This window comes from Oncorhynchus gorbuscha, unplaced genomic scaffold (assembly GCF_021184085.1).
Source record: "Oncorhynchus gorbuscha isolate QuinsamMale2020 ecotype Even-year unplaced genomic scaffold, OgorEven_v1.0 Un_scaffold_1671, whole genome shotgun sequence".
NCBI lineage: Eukaryota > Metazoa > Chordata > Actinopteri > Salmoniformes > Salmonidae > Oncorhynchus > Oncorhynchus gorbuscha.
The window spans coordinates 1-20,000 of record NW_025746385.1 but is presented as its reverse complement, the minus strand read 5'-3'; the positions used below and the strand labels follow the sequence as shown (position 1 = coordinate 20,000).

General features: G+C 40.3%; 13 non-coding genes across 13 annotated transcripts; all 13 read left to right on the top strand.

Moving 5' to 3' along the window:
• Positions 1–1,015: 1,015 nt before the first annotated feature.
• On the top strand, positions 1,016–1,088 carry trnar-acg. The gene has a single exon. It is a non-coding gene; the product is annotated as a tRNA-Arg (tRNA).
• Positions 1,089–2,326: 1,238 nt separating this feature from the next.
• On the top strand, positions 2,327–2,399 carry trnar-acg. The gene has a single exon. It is a non-coding gene; the product is annotated as a tRNA-Arg (tRNA).
• A 586-nt stretch (positions 2,400–2,985) lies between these two features.
• trnah-aug lies at positions 2,986–3,058 on the top strand. The gene has a single exon. It is a non-coding gene; the product is annotated as a tRNA-His (tRNA).
• Positions 3,059–9,162: 6,104 nt separating this feature from the next.
• Positions 9,163–9,235, top strand: trnar-acg. The gene has a single exon. It is a non-coding gene; the product is annotated as a tRNA-Arg (tRNA).
• An 808-nt stretch (positions 9,236–10,043) lies between these two features.
• Positions 10,044–10,116, top strand: trnar-acg. The gene has a single exon. It is a non-coding gene; the product is annotated as a tRNA-Arg (tRNA).
• An 856-nt stretch (positions 10,117–10,972) lies between these two features.
• Positions 10,973–11,045, top strand: trnar-acg. The gene has a single exon. It is a non-coding gene; the product is annotated as a tRNA-Arg (tRNA).
• A 574-nt stretch (positions 11,046–11,619) lies between these two features.
• On the top strand, positions 11,620–11,692 carry trnar-acg. The gene has a single exon. It is a non-coding gene; the product is annotated as a tRNA-Arg (tRNA).
• Positions 11,693–12,884: 1,192 nt separating this feature from the next.
• On the top strand, positions 12,885–12,956 carry trnae-uuc. Its single transcript has one exon. It is a non-coding gene; the product is annotated as a tRNA-Glu (tRNA).
• Positions 12,957–13,852: 896 nt separating this feature from the next.
• On the top strand, positions 13,853–13,924 carry trnae-uuc. The gene has a single exon. It is a non-coding gene; the product is annotated as a tRNA-Glu (tRNA).
• A 1,281-nt stretch (positions 13,925–15,205) lies between these two features.
• Positions 15,206–15,278, top strand: trnar-acg. The gene has a single exon. It is a non-coding gene; the product is annotated as a tRNA-Arg (tRNA).
• A 1,453-nt stretch (positions 15,279–16,731) lies between these two features.
• trnae-uuc lies at positions 16,732–16,803 on the top strand. The gene has a single exon. It is a non-coding gene; the product is annotated as a tRNA-Glu (tRNA).
• A 1,478-nt stretch (positions 16,804–18,281) lies between these two features.
• On the top strand, positions 18,282–18,354 carry trnae-uuc. The gene has a single exon. It is a non-coding gene; the product is annotated as a tRNA-Glu (tRNA).
• A 1,249-nt stretch (positions 18,355–19,603) lies between these two features.
• trnar-acg lies at positions 19,604–19,676 on the top strand. Its single transcript has one exon. It is a non-coding gene; the product is annotated as a tRNA-Arg (tRNA).
• Positions 19,677–20,000: the final 324 nt, after the last annotated feature.

Sequence of the window (20,000 nt, the reverse complement as noted above, 5' to 3'; positions counted from 1 at the left end):
AACGACTGAGAAAAAACAGGGAGGAGGTGAGGGCCCTCAGTGTGGTGTCAACAATTAACCGCTTTGACCATATGGGAAGACACATACTTAAAATACACATGGTCTAGCGGTTAGGATTCCTGGTTTTCACCCAGGTGTCCCGGGTTCAACTCCTGGTATGGGAAAGAATAACTCATCGTTAGGTACGCACTTGTGTAACAACAGATTCAGCAGTTTCACAAAACAGTATTCCCTCAGCAACAGCAAATGTGACATGTCATGTAGATTCAAATTATACAAGGCTTTTTAAACGATGAATACACTTCATGGCTGCATTTCTTGCTCTGCAGTAAAATTCATGCAACAACAGGAGGATCAAATTAAGATATGCATCTGAAACAGAAAACCAAGGAACCTTGTTTTTGACAGATGCCATGACTGTGTACACTGGTCTAGCTGTGACCTGATTTCAGCTTAGACGTGGTGCCAGTGGTGAAATGGATAACGTGTCTGACTACGGATCAGAAGATTCTAGGTTCGACTCCTGGCTGGCTCAATACTTTATTTAATTGACTGAAATCAAGCTGGGAATGATACTGTATACAGGCATAATGTCAACATTTAAAGATTTGACTGTGATGTGTATTTTAAGTATGTTTCTTCCCATATGGTCTAGCGGTAAGGATTCCTGGTTTTCACCCAGGTGGCCAGGTTTCAATTCCCGGTATGGGAAAGAATATATTGTCGTTAGGTACGTACTTGTGTAACAACAGATGCAGCAGTTTCTCACAACACAACAATATTCCCTCAGCAACAGGAAATGTGACTTGTTATGTAGATTCAAATTATACATGGCTTTTTAAACGTTGAATACACTTCATGGCTGCATTTCTTGCTCTGCAGTAAAATTCATGCAACAACAGGAGGATCAAATTAAGATATGCATCTGAAACAGAAAACCAAGGAACCTTGTTGTTGACAGACGCCATGACTGTGTACACTGGTCTAGCTGTGACCTGACTTCAGCTTAGACGTGGGGCCAGTGGCGCAATGGATAACGTGTCTGACTACGGATCAGAAGATTCTAGGTTCGACTCCTGGCTGGCTCAATACTTTATTTAATTGACTGAAATCAAGCTGGGAATGATACTGTATACCTTTCAGTGCTTCTGGCTGTTCTCACTTCAAACACATTTTAGACAGATTTCATCTGGACATTCCCCAACATCTCTGAGAAAAAAAGATGTAGTTTTAAATCCAACAGGCATAATGTCAACATTTAAAGATTTGTCTGTGATGTGTATTTTAAGTATGTGTCTTCCCATATGGTCTAGCGGTTAGGATTCCTGGTTTTCACCCAGGTGGCCCAGGTTCAACTCACGGTATGAGAAAGAATATCTTGTCGTTAGGTACGCACTTGTGTAACAACAGATGCAGCAGTTTCACACAACACAACAATATTCCCTCAGCAACAGGAAATGTGACATGTTATGTAGATTCAAATTATACAAGGCTTTTAAACGTTGAATACACTTCATGGCTGCATTTCTTGCTCTGCAGTAAAATTCATGCAACAACAGGAGGATCAAATTAAGATATGCATCTGAAACAGAAAACCGGAACCTTGTTTTTGACAGACGCTGTGACTGTGTACACTGGTCTAGCTGTGACCTGACTTCAGCTTAGACGTGGGGCCAGTGGCACAATGGATAACGTGTCTGACTACAGATCAGAAGATTCTAGGTTTGACTCCTGGCTGGCTCAATATTTTTTAATTGACTGAAATCAAGCTGTGAATGATACTGTATACCTTTCAGTGCTTCTGGCTGTTCTCACTTCAAACACATTTTACACGTATTTCATCTGGACATTCCCCAACATCTCTGAGAAAAAAATATGTAGCTTTTAAATCCAACAGGCATGATGTCAACATTTAAAGATTTGTCTGTGATGTGTATTTTAAGTATGTGTCTTCCCATATGGTCTAGCGGTTAGGATTCCTGGTTTTCACCCAGGTGGCCGGGTTCAACTCCCGGTATGGGAAAGAATATATTTTCTTTAGGTACCCACTTGTGTAACAACAGATGCAGCAGTTTCTCACAACACAACAATATTCCCTCAGCAACAGGAAATGTGACTTGTTATGTAGATTCAAATTATACAAGGCTTTTTAAACGTTGAATACACTTCATGGCTGCATTTCTTGCTCTGCAGTAAAATTCATGCAACAACAGGAGGATCAAATTAACATATGCATCTGAAACAGAAAACCAAGGAACCTTTTTGTTGACAGACGCCATGACTGTGTACACTGTTCTAGCTGTGACCTGACTTCAGCTTAGACGTGGGGCCAGTGGCGCAATGGATAACGTGTCTGACTACGGATCAGAAGATTCTAGGTTCGACTCCTGGCTGGCTCAATACTTTATTTAATTGACTGAAATCAAGCTGGGAATGATACTGTATACCTTTCAGTGCTTCTGGCTGTTCTCACTTCAAACACATTTTAGACGGATTTCATCTGGACATTCCCCAACATCTCTGAGAAAAAAAGATGTAGTTTTTGAATCCAACAGGCATAATGTCAACATTTAAAGATTTGTCTGTGATGTGTATTTTAAGTTTGTGTCTTCCCATATGGTCTAGCGGTTAGGATTCCTGGTTTTCACCCAGGTGGCCCGGGTTCAACTCCTGGTATGGGAAAGAATATCTTGTCGTTAGGTACCCACTTGTGTAACAACAGATGCAGCAGTTTCTCACAACACAACAATATTCCCTCAGCAACAGGAAATGTGACATGTTATGTAGATTCAAATTATACAAGTCTTTTTAAACGTTGAATACACTTCATGGCTGCATTTCTTGCTCTGCAGTAAAATTCATGCAACAACAGGAGGATCAAATTAAGATATGCATCTGAAACAGAAAACCAAGGAAACTTGTTGTTGACAGACGCTATGACTGTGTACACTGGTCTAGCTGTGACCTGACTTCAGCTTAGATCTGGGGCCAGTGGCGCAATGGATAACGTGTCTGACTATGATTCAGAAGATTCTAGGTTCGACTCCTGGCTGGCTCAATACTTTGTTTAATTGACTGAAATCAAGCTGGGAATGATACTGTATACCTTTCAGTGCTTCTGGCTGTTCTCACTTCAAACACATTTTAGACGGATTTCATCTGGACATTCCCCAACATCTCTGAGAAAAAAGATGTAGCTTTTAAATCCAACAGGCATAATGTTAACATTTAAAGACTTGTCTGTGATGTGAATTTTAAGTATGTGTCTTCCCGTATGGTCTAGCGGTTAGGATTCCTGTTTTTCACCCAGGTGGCATTCAACTCTGGTATGGGAAAGAATATATTTTCGAGGGTATCCACTTGTGTAACAACAGATGCTTTTAAATCCAACAGGCATAATGTCAACATTTAAAGATTTGTCTGTGATGTGTATTTTAAGTATGTGTCTTCCCATATGGTCTAGCAGTTAGGATTCCTGGTTTTCACCCAGGTGGCCTGGGTTCAACTCCCGGTATGGGAAAGAATATCTTGTCGTTAGGTACGCACTTGTGTAACAACAGATGCAGCAGTTTCTCACAACACAACAATATTCCCTCAGCAACAGGAAATGTGACTTGTTATGTAGATTCAAATTATATAAGGCTTTTTAAACGTTGAATACACTTCATGGCTGCATTTCTTGCTCTGCAGTAAAATTCATGCAACAACAGGAGGATCAAATTAAGATATGCATCTGAAACAGAAAACCAAGGAACCTTGATGTTGACAGACGCCATGACTGTGTACACTGGTCTAGCTGTGATCTGACTTCAGTTTAGATGTGGGGCCAGTGGCGCAATGGATAACGTGTCTGACTACGGATCAGAAGATTCTAGGTTCAACTCCTGGCTGGCTCAATACTTTATTTAATTGACTGAAATCAAGCTGGGAATGATACTGTATACCTTTCAGTGCTTCTGGCTGTTCTCACTTTAAACACATTTTAGACGGATTTCATCTGGACATTCCCCAACATCTCTGAGAAAAAAATATGTAGTTTTTGAATCCAACAGGCATAATGTCAACATTTAAAGATTTGTCTGTGATGTGTATTTTAAGTATTTGTCTTCCCATATGGTCTAGCGGTTAGGATTCCTGGTTTTCACCCAGGTGGCCCGTGTTCAACTCCGGTATGGGAAAGATAACTTGTCATTAGGTACGCACTTGTGTAACAACAGATTCAGCAGTTTCACAAAACACAACAATATTCCCTCAGCAACAGCAAATGTGACATGTCATGTAGATTCAAATTATACAAGGCTTTTTAAACGATGAATACACTTCATGGCTGCATTTCTTGCTCTGCAGTAAAATTCATGCAACAACAGGAGGATCAAATTAAGATATGCATCTGAAACAGAAAACCAAGGAACCTTGTTGTTGACAGACGCTATGACTGTGTACATTTGTCTAGCTGTGACCTGACTTCAGCTTAGACGTGGTGCCAGTGAGGGTAGGCAACAACATCTCCTCCCCGCTGATCCTCAACACGGGGCCCCACAAGGGTGCGTTCTGAGCCCTCTCCTGTACTCCCTGTTCACCCGACTGCGTGGCCACGCACGCCTCCAACTCAATCATCAAGTTTGCGGACGACACAACAGTGGTAGGCTTGATTACCAACAACGACGAGACGGCCTACAGGGAGGAGGGAGGGCCCTCGGAGTGTGGTGTCAGGAAAATAACCTCACACTCAACGTCAACAAAACTAAGGAGATGATTGTGGACTTCAGGAAACACCAGAGGGAACACCCCTATCCACATCGATGGAACAGTAGTGGAGAGGGTAGCTAGTTTTAAGTTCCTCGGCATACACATCACAGACAAACTGAATTGGTCCACTCACACTGACAGCGTCGTGAAGAAGGCGCAGCAGCGCCTATTCAACCTCAGGAGGCTGAAGAAATTCGGCTTGTCAGCAAAAGCACTCACAAACTTCTACAGATGCACAATCGAGAGCATCCTGGCGGGCTGTATCACCGCCTGGTACGGCAACTGCTCCGCCCTCAACCGTAAGGCTCTCCAGAGGGTAGTGAGGACTGCACAACGCATCACCGGGGGCAAACTACCTGCCCTCCAGGACACCTACACCACCCGTTGTTACAGGAAGCCCATAAAGATCATCAAGGACATCAACCACCCGAACCACTGCCTGTTCACCCCGCTATCATCCAGAAGGCGAGGTCAGTACAGGTGCATCAAAGCTGGGACCGAGAGACTGAAAAACAGCTTCTATCTCAAGGCCATCAGACTGTTAAACAGCCACCACTAACATTGAGTGGCTGCTGCCAACACACTGTCATTGACACTGACCCAACTCCAGCCATTTTAATAATGGGAATTGATGGGAAATGATGTAAATATATCGCTAGCCACTTTAAACAATGCTACCTTATATAATGTTACTTACCCTACATTATTCATCTCATATGCATATGTATATACTGTACTCTACATCATCGACTGCATCCTTATGTAACACATGTATCACTAGCCACTTTAACTATGCCACTTTGTTTACTTTGTCTACACACTCATCTCATATGTATATACTGTACTCGATACCATCTACTGTATGCTGCTCTGTACCATCACTCATTCATATATAGTATGTGTCTTCCCATATGGTCTAGCGGTTAGGATTCCTGGTTTTCACCCAGGTAGACTAGGTTCAACTGCCGGTATGGAAACAATATATTTTCGTTAGGTACCCACTTGTGTAACAACAGATGCAGCAGTTTCTCACAACACAACAATATTCCCTCAGCAACAGGAAATGTGACATGTTATGTAGATTCAAATTATACAATGCTTTTTAAACGTTGAATAGACTTCATGGCTGCATTTCTTGCTCTGCAGTAAAATTCATGCAACAACAGGAGGATCAAATTAAGATATGCATCTGAAACAGAAAACCAAGGAACCTTGTTGTTGACAGACGCCATGACTGTGAACACTGGTCTAGCTGTGACCTGACTTTAGCTTAGACGTTGGGCCAGTGGTGAAATGGATAACGTGTCTGACTACGGATCAGAAGATTCTAGGTTTTACTCCTGGCTGGCTCAATACTTTATTTAATTGACTGAAATCAAGCTGGGAATGATACTGTATACCTTTCAGTGTTTCTGGCTGTTCTCACTTTAAACACATTTTAGATGGATTTCATCTGGACATTCCCCAACATCTCTGAGAAAAAAAGATGTAGTTTTTGAATCCAACAGGCATAATGTCAACATTTAAAGATTTGTCTGTGATGTGTATTTTAAGTATGTGTCTTCCCATATGGTCTAGCGGTTAGGATTCCTGGTTTTCACCCAGGTGGCCTAGGTTCAACTCCCGGTATGGGAAAGAATATCTTTTCGTTAGGTACCCACTTGTGTAACAACAGATGCAGCAGTTTCACACAACACAACAATATTCCCTCAGCAACAGGAAATGTGACATGTTATGTATATTGAAATTATACAAAGCTTTTTAAACGTTGAATAAACTTCATGGCTGGATTTCTTGCTCTGCAGTAAAATTCATGCAACAACAGGAGGATCAAATTAAGATATGCATCTGAAACAGAAAACCAAGGAACCTTGTTGTTGACAGACACTATGACTGTGTACACTGGTCTAGCTGTGACCTGACTTAAGCTTAGATGTAGGGCCAGTGGTGCTATGGATAACGTGTCTGACTATGAATCAGAAGATTCTAGGTTCGACTCCTGGCTTGCTCAATAATTTGTTTAATTGACTGAAATCAAGCTGGGAATGATACTGTATACCTTTCAGTGCTTCTGGCTGTTCTCACTTCAAACACATTTTAGACGGATTTCATCTGGACATTCCCCATCACCTCTGAGAAAAAAAATGTAGCTTTTGAATCCAACAGGCATAATGTCAACATTTAAAGATTTGTCTGTGATGTGTATTTTAATTATGTGTCTTCCCATATGGTCTAGTGGTTAGGATTCATGGTTTTCACCCAGGTGGCCGGGGTTCGACTCCCGGTATGGGGAAGAATATCTTGTCGTCAGGTACTCACTTGTAACAAAAGATGCAGCAGTTTCTCACAACATGACAGTATTCCCTCAGCAACAGGAAATGTTAAACTTTATGTAGATTCAAATTATACAAGGGTTTTTAAACGTTGAATAGGATTCAACCCAGGTGGCCTAGGTTCAACTCCCGGTATAAGAAAGAATAACTTGTCGTTAGGTACACACTTGTGTAACAACAGATGCAGCAGTTTCACAAAACAATATTCCCTCAGCAACAGGAAATGTGACATGTCATGTATATTCAAATTATACAAGGCTTTTTAAACGTTGAATACGCTTCATGGCTGCATTTCTTGCTCTGCAGTAAAATTCATGCAACAACAGGAGGATCAAATTAAGATATGCATCTGAAAATGAAAACCAAGGAACCTTGTTTTTGACAGACGCTATGACTGTGTACACTGGTCTAGCTGTGACCTGACTTCAGCTTAGACTTTGGGCCAGTGTCGCAATGGATAACATGTCTGACTACGGATCAGAAGATTCTAGGTTTGACTCCTGGCTGGCTCAATACTTTGTTTAATTGACTGAAATCAAGCTGGGAATGATACTGTATACCTTTCAGTGCTTCTGGCTGTTCTCACTTCAAAAACATTTTAGACAGATTTCATCTGGACATTCCCCAACATCTCTGAGAAAAAAAGATGTCGCTTTTAAATCCAACAGGCATGATGTCAACATTTAAAGATTTGTCTGTGATGTGTATTTTAATTATGTGTCTTCCCATATGGTCTAGCGGTTAGGATTCCTGGTTTTCACCCAGGTGGTATGGGAAACAATATCTTTTCGTAAGGTACCCACTTGTGTAACAACAGATGCAGCAGTTTCTCACAACACAACAATATTCCCTCAGCAACAGGAAATGTGACAAGTTATGTAGATTCAAATTATACAAGGCTTTTTAAACGTTGAATTTACTTAATGGTTGCATTTCTTGCTCTGCAGTAAAATTCATGCAACAACAGGAGGATCAAATTGCAGTGGTCACATAACACAACAGTATTCCCTCAGCAACAGGAAATGTTAAATGTTATGTAGATTCAAATTATACAAGGGTTTTTAAACGTTGAATAGGATTCCTGGTTTTCACCCAGGTGGCGTAGGTTCAACTCCCGGTATAAGAAAGAATAACTTGTCGTTAGGTACGCACTTGTGTAACAACAGATGCAGCAGTTTCACAAAACAATATTCCCTCAGCAACAGGAAATGTGACATGTCGTGTAGATTCAAATTATACTACAAGGCTTTTTAAACGTTGAATACACTTCATGGCTGCATTTCTTGCTCTGCAGTAAAATTCATGCAACAACAGGAGGATCAAATTAAGATATGCATCTGAAACAGAAAACCAAGGAACCTTGTTGTTGACAGACGCCATGACTGTGTAAACTGGTCTAGCTTTGACCTGACTTCAGCTTAGACGTGGGGCCAGTGGAGCATTGGATAACGTGTCTGACTATGAATCAGAAGATTCTAGGTTCGACTCCTGGCTGGTTCAATACTTTGTTTAATTGACTGAAATCAAGCAGGGAATGATACTGTATACCTTTCAGTGCTTCTGGCTGTTCTCACTTCAAACACACTTTAGACAGATTTCATCTGGACATTCCCCAACATCTCTGAGAAAAAAAAGATGTAGCTTTTAAATCCAACAGGCATAATGTCAACATTTAAAGATTTGTCTGTGATGTGTATTTTAAGTTTTGTCTTCCCATATGGTCTAGCGGTTAGGATCCCTGGTTTTCACCCAGGTGGCCCGTGTTCAACTCCCGGTATGGGAAAGAATAACTTGTCATTAGGTACACACTTGTGTAACAACAGATGCAGTACTTTCTAACAACACAACAATATTCCAACAGGAAAAGTGACTTGTTATGTAGATTCAAATTATACAAAGCTTTTTAAACGTTGAATACACTTCATTGCTGCATTTATTTCTCTGCAGTAAAATTCATGCAACACCAGGAGGATCAAATTAAGATATGCATCTGAAACAGAAAACCAAGGAACCTTTTTGCTGACAGACGCCATGACTGTGTACACTGTTCTAGCTGTGACCTGACTTCAGCTTAGACGTGGGGCCAGTGGCGCAATGGATAACGTGTCTGACTACGGATCAGAAGATTCTAGGTTCGACTCCTGGCTGGCTCAATACTTTATTTAATTGACTGAAATCAAGCTGGGAATGATACTGTATACCTTTCAGTGCTTCTGGCTGTTCTCACTTCAAACACATTTTAGACAGATTTCATAGTTTTGGAATTGTTAGTTAGATTACTTGTTGGTTATCACTGCATTGTCGGAACTAGAAGCACAAGCATTTCGCTACACTCTCATTAACATCTGCTAACCATGTGTATGTGACGAATAACATTTGATTTGATTTGATTTGAATGGATAACGTGTCTGACTACGGATCAAAAGATTCTAGGTTCGACTCCTGGCTGGCTCAATACTTTGTTTAATTGACTGAAATCAAGCAGGGAATTATACTGTATTAAAAAAAGATGTAGCTTTTAAATCAAACAGGCATAATGTCAACATTTAAAGATTTGTCTGTGATGTGTATTTTAAGTATGTGTCTTCCCATATGGTCTAGTGGTTAGGATTCCTTGTTTTCACCCAGGTGGCCCGGGTTCAACTCCCTGTATGGGAAAGAATATATTTTCGTTAGGTACCCACTTGTGTAACAACAGATGCAGCAGTTTCTCACAACACAACAATATTCCCTCAGCAACAGGAAATGTGACTTGTTATGTAGATTCATATTATATAATGTTTTTTAAACGTTGAATACACTTCATGGCTGCATTTCTTGCTCTGCAGTAAAATTCATGCAACAACAGGAGGATCAAATTAAGATATGCATCTGAAACAGAAAACCAAGGAACCTTGTTGTTGACAGACGCCATGACTGTGTACACTGTTCTAGCTGTGACCTGACTTCAGCTTAGATGTGGGGCCAGTGGCGCAATGGATAACGTGTCTGACTACGGATCAGAAGATTCTAGGTTCGACTCCTGGCTGGCTCAATACTTTATTTAATTGACTGAAATCAAGCTGGGAATGATACTGTATACCTTTCAGTGCTTCTGGCTGTTCTCACTTCAAACACATTTTAGACAGATTTCATCTGGACATTCCCCAACATCTCTGAGAAAAAAAGATGATTGTGAATCCAACAGGCATAATGTCAACATTTAAAGATTTGTCTGTGATGTGTATTTTAAGTATGTGTCTTCCCATATGGTCTAGCGGTTAGGATTCCTGGTTTTCACCCAGGTGGCCTCAGTTCAACTCCCGGTATGGGAAAGAATATTACCCACTTGTGTAACAACAGATGCAGCAGTTTCTGTATTCCCTCAGCAACAGGAAATGTGACTTGTTATGTAGATTCAAATTATACAAAGCTTTTTAAACGTTGAATACACTTCATGGCTGCATTTCTTTAATTCATGCAACAACAGGAGGATCAAATTTATCATCTGAAACAGAAAACCAAAGAACTGAAACAGAAAACCTGTTAAGTATGGATTCTGGTTTTCACCCAGGTGGCCTGACTTCAACTCCCGGTATGGGAAAGAATATCTTGTCGTTAGTTACTACTTGGTAACAACAGATGCAGCAGTTTCTGGCACAACACAACAATATTCCCTCAGCAACAGGAAATGTGACATGTTATGTATATTCAAATTATACAAAGCTTTTTAAACGTTGAATACACTTCATGGCTGCATTTCTTGCTCTGCAGTAAAATTCATGCAACAACAGGAGGATCAAATTAAGATATGCATCTGAAACAGAAAACCAAGGAACCTTGTTGCTGACAGACGCTCATGACTGTGTACACTGTCTAGCTGTGACCTGACTTCAGCTTAGATTTGATTTGGGCCAGTGGCGCAATGGATAACGTGTCTGACTACGGATCAGAAGATTCTAGGTTCGACTCCTGGCTGGCTCAATACTTTGTTTAATTGACTGAAATCAAGCAGGGAATGATACTGTATACCTTTCTGCTTCTGGCTGTTCTCACTTCAAAACAAATTTCATCTGGACATTCCCCAACATCTCTGAGAAAAAAAGATGTAGCTTTTAAATCAAACAGGCATAATGTCAACATTTAAAGATTTGTCTGTGATGTGTATTTTAAGTATGTGTCTTCCCATATGGTCTAGCGGTTAGGATTCCTGGTTTTCACCCAGGTGGCCCGGGTTCAACTCCCTGTATGGGAAAGAATATATTTTCGTTAGGTACCCACTTGTGTAACAACAGATGCAGCAGTTTCTCACAACACAACAATATTCCCTCAGCAACAGGAAATGTGACTTGTTATGTAGATTCAAATTATACAATGCTTTTTAAACGTTGAATACACTTCATGGCTGCATTTCTTGCTCTGCAGTAAAATTCATGCAACAACAGGAGGATCAAATTAAGATATGCATCTGAAACAGAAAACCAAGGAACCTTGTTGTTGACAGACGCCATGACTGTGTACACTGGTCTAGCTGTGACCTGACTTCAGCTTAGACGTGGGGCCAGTGGCGCAATGGATAACGTGTCTGACTACGGATCAGAAGATTCTAGGTTCGACTCCTGGCTGGCTCAATACTTTATTTAATTGACTGAAATCAAGCTGGGAATGATACTGTATACCTTTCAGTGCTTCTGGCTGTTCTCACTTCAAACACATTTTAGACGGATTTCATCTGGACATTCCCCAACATCTCTGAGAAAAAAAGATGTAGTTTTTGAATCCAACAGGCATAATGTCAACATTTAAAGATTTGTCTGTGATGTGTATTTTAAGTATGTGTCTTCCCATATGGTCTAGCTTAGGATTCCTGGTTTTCACCCAGGTGGCCATAACTCCCGGTATGGGAAAGAATAATTGTCATTAGGTACGCACTCCTGTGTAACAACAGATGCAGCAGTTTCTCACAACACAACAATATTCCCTCAGCAACAGGAAATGTAGACATGTTATGTCAAATTATACAAAGCATTTTAAACGTTGAATATGACTGTGTACTTCATGGCTGCATTTCTTGCTCTGCAGTAAAATTCATGCAACAACAGGAGGATCAAATCAAGTGCATCTGAAACCATTTAAAGATTTGTCAAGGAGTAAGTATGTGTTTTCCCATATGGTCTAGCGGTTAGGATTCCTGGTTTTCACCCAGGTGGCCTGGGTTCAACTCCCGGTATGGGAAAGAATATCTTTTCGTTAGGTACCCACTTGTGTAACAACAGATGCAGCAGTTTCACACAACACAACAATATTCCCTCAGCAACAGGAAATGTGACATGTTATGTAGATTCAAATTATACAAGGCTTTTTAAACGTTGAATACACTTCATGGCTGCATTTCTTGCTCTGCAGTAAAATTCATGCAACAACAGGAGGATCAAATTAAGATATGCATCTGAAACAGAAAACCAAGGAACCTTGTTGTTGACAGACGCTATGACTGTGTACACTGGTCTAGCTGTGACCTGACTTCAGCTTAGACGTGGGGCCAGTGGCGCAATGGATAACGTGTCTGACTACGGATCAGAAGATTCTAGGTTTGACTCCTGGCTGGCTCAATACTTTATTTAATTGACTGAAATCAAGCTGGGAATGATACTGTATACCTTTCAGTGCTTCTGGCTGTTCTCACTTCAAACACATTTTAGACTGATTTCATCTGGACATTCCCCAACATCTCTGAGAAAAAAAGATGTAGCTTTTAAATCCAACAGGCATAATGTCAACATTTAAAGATTTGTCTGTGATGTGTATTTTAAGTATGTGTCTTCCCATATGGTCTAGCGGTTAGGATTCCTGGTTTTCACCCAGGTGGCCCGGGTTCAACTCCCGGTATGGGAAAGAATATATTTGTCGTTAGGTACCCACTTGTGTAACAACAGATGCAGCAGTTTCTCACAACACAACAATATTCCCTCAGCAACAGGAAATGTGACATGTTATGTAGATTCAAATTATACAAATTTTTTAAACGTTGAATACACTTCATGGCTGCATTTCTTGCTCTGCAGTAAAATTCATGCAACAACAGGAGGATCAAATTAACATATGCATCTGAAACAGAAAACCAAGGAACCTTGTTGTTGACAGACGCTATGACTGTGTACACTGGTCTAGCTGTGACCTGACTTCAGCTTAGACGTGGGGCCAGTGGCGCAATGGATAACGTGTCTGACTACGGATCAGAAGATTCTAGGTTCGACTCCTGGCTGTCTCAATACTTTGTTTAATTGACTGAAATCAAGCAGGGAATGATACTGTATTAAAAAAGATGTGCTTTTAAATCAAACAGGCATAATGTCAACATTTAAAGAAAACTGTGAGATGTATTTTAAGTATGTGTCTTCCCATATGGTCTAGCGGTAAGGATTCCTGGTTTTCACCCAGGTGGCCACAATCCCGGTATGAAAACTTTTTTTTTAATACACTGGTCTAGCTGACCTGACTTCAGCTTAGACGTGGGGCCAGTGGCGCAATCATAATGTGTCTGACTACGGATCAGAATATTCTATGTTTTCTCCTGGCTGGGTCAATACTTTATTTAATTGACTGAAATCAAGCTGGGAATGATACTGTATAACTTTCAGTGCTTCTGGCTGTTCAACACTTCAAACACTTTTAGAAATTCATCTGGACATTCCCCAACATCTCTGAGAAAAAGATGTAGCTTTGAATCCAACAGGCATAATGTCAACATTTAAAGATTTGTCTGTGATGTGTATTTTAAGTATGTGTCTTCCCATATGGTCTAGCGGTTAGGATTCCTGGTTTTCACCCAGGTGGCCCGGGTTCAACTCCCGGTATGGGAAAGGATATCTTGTTGTTACAGGAACCCCTTAAAGTATCAACAGATGCAGCAGTTTCAACCACCTGAACCACTGCCTGTTCACCCTGCTATCATCCAGAAGGCGAGGTCAGTACAGGTGCATCAAAGCTGGGACCGAGAGACTGAAAAACAGCTTCTATCTCAAGGCCATCAGACTGTTAAACAGCCACCACTAACATTGAGTGGCTGCTGCCAACACACTGTCATTGACACTGACCCAACTCCAGCCATTTTAATAATGGGAATTGATGGGAAATGATGTAAATATATCACTAGCCACTTTAAACAATGCTACCTTATATAATGTTACTTACCCTACATTATTCATCTCATATGCATATGTATATACTGTACTCTACATCATCGACTGCATCCTTATGTAACACATGTATCACTAGCCACTTTAACTATGCCACTTTGTTTACTTTGTCTACACACTCATCTCATATGTATATACTGTACTCGATACCATCTACTGTATGCTGCTCTGTACCATCACTCATTCATATATCCTTATGTACATGTTCCTTATCCCCTTACACTGTGTATAAGACAGTAGTTTTGGAATTGTTAGTTAGATTACTTGTTGGTTATCACTGCATTGTCGGAACTAGAAGCACAAGCATTTCGCTACACTCGCATTAACATCTGCTAACCATGTGTATGTGACAAATAAAATTTGATTTGATTTGATTTGAATGGATAACGTGTCTGACTACGGATCAGAAGATTCTAGGTTCGACTCCTGGCTGGCTCAATACTTTGTTTAATTGACTGAAATCAAGCAGGGAATGATACTGTATTAAAAAAAGATGTAGCTTTTAAATCAAACAGGCATAATGTCAACATTTAAAGATTTGTCTGTGATGTGTATTTTAAGTATGTGTCTTCCCATATGGTCTAGCGGTTAGGATTCCTGGTTTTCACCCAGGTGGCCTGGGTTCAACTCCCGGTATGGGAAAGGATATCTTGTCATTAGGTACCCACTTGTGTAACAACAGATGCAGCAGTTTCTCACAACACAACAATATTCCCTCAGCAACATGAAATGTGACATGTCATGTAGATTTGAATTATACAATTATTTTTAAACGTTGAATACACTTCATGGCTGCATTTCTTGCTCTGCAGTAAAATTCATGCAACAACAGGAGGATCAAATTAAGATATGCATCTGAAACAGAAAACCAAGGAACCTTGTTGTTGACAGACGCTATGACTGTGTACACTGGTCTAGCTGTGACCTGACTTCAGCTTAGACGTGGGGCCAGTGGCGCAATGGATAACGTGTCTGACTACGGATCAGAAGATTCTAGGTTCGACTCCTGGCTGGCTCAATACTTTGTTTAATTGACTGAAATCAAGCAGGGAATGATACTGTATTAAAAAAAAGATGTAGCTTTTAAATCAAACAGGCATAATGTCAACATTTAAAGATTTGACTGTGATGTGTATTTTAAGTATGTTTCTTCCCATATGGTCTAGCGGTAAGGATTCCTGGTTTTCACCCAGGTGGCCAGGTTTCAATTCCCGGTATGGGAAAGAATATATTGTCGTTAGGTACGTACTTGTGTAACAACAGATGCAGCAGTTTCTCACAACACAACAATATTCCCTCAGCAACAGGAAATGTGACTTGTTATGTAGATTCAAATTATACATGGCTTTTTAAACGTTGAATACACTTCATGGCTGCATTTCTTGCTCTGCAGTAAAATTCATGCAACAACAGGAGGATCAAATTAAGATATGCATCTGAAACAGAAAACCAAGGAACCTTGTTGTTGACAGACGCTATGACTGTGTACACTGGTCTAGCTGTGACCTGACTTCAGCTTAGACGTGGGGCCAGTGGTGCAATGGATAACGTGTCTGACTACGGATCAGAAGATTCTATGGTTCAACTCCTGGCTGCCTCAATACTTTATTTAATTGACTGAAATCAAGCTGGGAATGATACTGTATACCTTTCAGTGCTTCTGGCTGTTCTCACTTCAAACACATTTTAGATGGATTTCATCTGGACATTCCCCAACATCTCTGAGAAAAAAGATGTAGCTTTTAAATCCAACAGGCATAATGTCAACATTTAAAGATTTGTCTGTGATGTGCATTTTAAGTATGTGTCTTCCCATATGGTCTAGTGGTTAGGATTCCTGGTTTTCACACAGGTGGCCTGGGTTCAACTCCCGGTATGGTAAAGATCATCTTATCGTTAGGTACCCACTTGTGTAACAACAGATGCAGCAGTTTCACACAACACAACAATATTCCCTCAGCAACAGGAAATGTGACATGTTATGTAGATTCAAATTATACAATTATTTTATAAAAGTTGAATAATACTTCATGGCTGCATTTCTTGCTCTGCAGTAAAATTCATGCAACAACAGGAGGATCAAATTAAGATATGCATCTGAAACAGAAAACCAAGGAACCTTTTTGTTGACAGACGCTATGACTGTGTACACTGGTCTAGCTGTGACCTGACTTCAGTTTAGATGTGGGGCCAGTGGCGCAATGGATAACGTGTCTGACTACGGATAAGAAGATTCTAGGTTTGACTCCTGGCTGGCTCAATACTTTATTTAATTGACTGAAATCAAGCTGGGAATGATACTGTATACTTTTCAGTGCTTCTGGCTGTTGTCACTTCAAACACATTTTAGACGGATTTCATCTGGACATTCCCCAACATCTCTGAGAAAAAAAGATGTTGCTTTTAAATCCAACAGGTATAATGTCAACATTTAAAGATTTGTCTGTGATGTGTATTTTAAGTATGTGTCTTCCCATATGGTCTAGTGGTTAGGATTCCTGGTTTTCACCCAGGTGGCCCGGGTTCAACTCCCGGTATGGGAAAGAATAACTTGTCATTAGGTACGCACTTGTGTAACAACAGATGCAGTACTTTCACACAACACAACAATATTCACTCAGCAACAGGAAATGTGACATGTTATGTAGATTCATATTATATAACGTTTTTAAACGTTGAATACACTTCATGGCTGCATTTCTTGCTCTGCAGTAAAATTCAAGTACAACAGGAGGATCAAATTAACATATGCATCTGAAACAGAAAACCAAGGAACCTTGTTGTTGAGAAACGCTATGACTGTGTACACTGGTCTAGCTGTGACCTGACTTCAGCTTAGACGTGGTGCCACTGGCGCAATGGATAACGTGTCTGACTACAATCAGAAGATTCTAGGTTCGACTCCTGGCTGTCTCAATACTTTGTTTAATTGACTGAAATCAAGCAGGGAATGATACTCTATTAAAAAGATGTAGCTTTTAAATCAAACAGGCATAATGTCAACATTTAAAGATTTGACTGTGATGTGTATTTTAAGTATGTTTCTTCCCATATGGTCTAGCGGTAAGGATTCCTGGTTTTCACCCAGGTGGCCAGGTTTCAATTCCCGGTATGAGAAATAATATATTGTCGTTAGGTACGTACTTGTGTAACAACAGATGCAGCAGTTTCTCACAACACAACAATATTCCCTCAGCAACAGGAAATGTGACTTGTTATGTAGATTCAAATTATACAAAGCTTTTTAAACGTTGAATACACTTCATGGCTGCATTTCTTGCTCTGCAGTAAAATTCATGCAACAACAGGAGGATCAAATTAACATATGCATCTGAAACAGAAAACCAAGGAACCTTGTTGTTGAAAACGCATGACTGTGTACACTGGTCTAGCTGTGACCTGAATTCAGCTTAGACGTGGGGCCACTGGCGCAATGGATAACGTGTCTGACTACGGATCAGAAGATTCTATATTCGACTCTGGCTGTCTCAATACTTTGTTTAATTGACTGAAATCAAGCAGGGAATGATACTGTATTAAAAAAGATGTAGCTTTTAAATCAAACAGGCATAATGTCAACATTTAAAGATTTGACTGTGATGTGTATTTTAAGTATGTTTCTTCCCATATGGTCTAGCGGTAAGGATTCCTGGTTTCACCCAGGTGGCCAGGTTTCAATTCCCGGTATGAGAAAGAATACACTGGTCTAGCTGTGACCTGACTTCAGCTTAGACGTGGGGCCAGTGGCGCAATGCATAATGTGTCTGACTACGGATCAGAATATTCTATGTTCGTCTCCTGGCTGGGTCAATACTTTATTTAATTGACTGAAATCAAGCTGGGAATGATACTGTATAACTTTCAGTGCTTCTGGCTGTTCTCACTTCAAACACATTTTAGACGGATTTCATCTGGACATTCCCCAACATCTCTGAGAAAAAAAGATGTAGCTTTTGAATCCAACAGGCATAATGTCAACATTTAAAGATTTGTCTGTGATGTGTATTTTAAGTATGTGTCTTCCCATATGGTCTAGTGGTTAGGATTCCTGGTTTTCACCCAGGTGGCTCCGGGTTCAACTCCCGGTATGGGAAACTGATATCTTGTCGTTAGGTACGCACTTGTGTAACAACAGATGCAGCAGTTTCAACCACCTGAACCACTGCCTGTTCACCCCGCTATCATCAGAAGGCGAGGTCAGTACAGGTGCATCAAAGCTGGGACCGAGAGACTGAAAAACAGCTTCTATCTCAAGGCCATCAGACTGTTAAACAGCCACCACTAACATTGAGTGGCTGCTGCCAACACACTGTCATTGACACTGACCCAACTCCAGCCATTTTAATAATGGGAATTGATGGGAAATGATGTAAATATATCACTAGCCACTTTAAACAATGCTACCTTATATAATGTTACTTACCCTACATTATTCATCTCATATGCATATGTATATACTGTACTCTGCATCCTTATGTAACACATGTATCAAGCCACTTTAACTATGCCACTTTGTTTACTTTGTCTAAACACTCATCTCAAACCAACAATCGATAATCCTTGTATGCTGCTCTGTACATCACTCATTCATATATCCTTATGTACATGTTCCTTATCCCCTTACACTGTGTATAAGACAGTAGTTTTGGAATTGTTAGTTAGAAATGGTTGGTTATCACTGCATTGTCGGAACTAGAAGCACAAGCATTTCTACACTCACATTAACATCTGCTAACCATGTGTATGTGACAATACTTTGATTTGGGATTGATTTGAATGGATAAGCTGGGAATGACTACTGTCATACCTTTCTAGGTTCGACTCCTGGCTGGCTCAATCACTTTGTTTAATTGACTGAAATCATCAGGGAATGATACTCTATTAAAAAAGATGTAGCTTTTTGAATCAAACAGGCATAATGTCAACATTTAAAGATTTGTCTGTGATGTGTATTTTAAGTATGTGTCTTCCCATATGGTCTAGCGGTTAGGATTCCTGGTTTTCACCCAGGTGGCCTGGGTTCAACTCCCGGTATGGGAAAGGATATATTTTCATTAGGTACCCACTTGTGTAACAACAGATGCAGCAGTTTCTCACAACACAACAATATTCCCTCAGCAACAGGAAATGTGACATGTCATGTAGATTCAAATTATACAATTATTTTTAAACGTTGAATACACTTCATGGCTGCATTTCTTGCTCTGCAGTAAAATTCATGCAACAACAGGAGGATCAAATTAAGATATGCATCTGAAACAGAAAACCAAGGAACCTTGTTGTTGACAGACGCTATGACTGTGTACACTGGTCTAGCTGTGACCTGACTTCAGCTTAGACGTGGGGCCAGTGGCGCAATGGATAACGTGTCTGACTACGGATCAGAAGATTCTAGGTTCGACTCCTGGCTGGCTCATTACTTTATTTAATTGACTGAAATCAAGCTGGGAATGATACTGTAAACCTTTCAGTGCTTCTGGCTGTTCTCACTTCAAACACATTTTAGACGGATTTCATCTGGACATTCCCGACATCTCTGAAAAAAAAGATTTAGCTTTTAAATCCAACAGGCATGATGTCAACATTTAAAGATTTGTCTGTGATGTGTGTTTTAACTATGTGTCTTCCCATATGGTCTAGCGGTTAGGATTCCTGGTTTTCACCCAGGTGGCCAGGGTTCAACTCCCGGTATGGGAAAGAATATATTGTCATTAGGTACCCACTTGTGTAACAACAGATG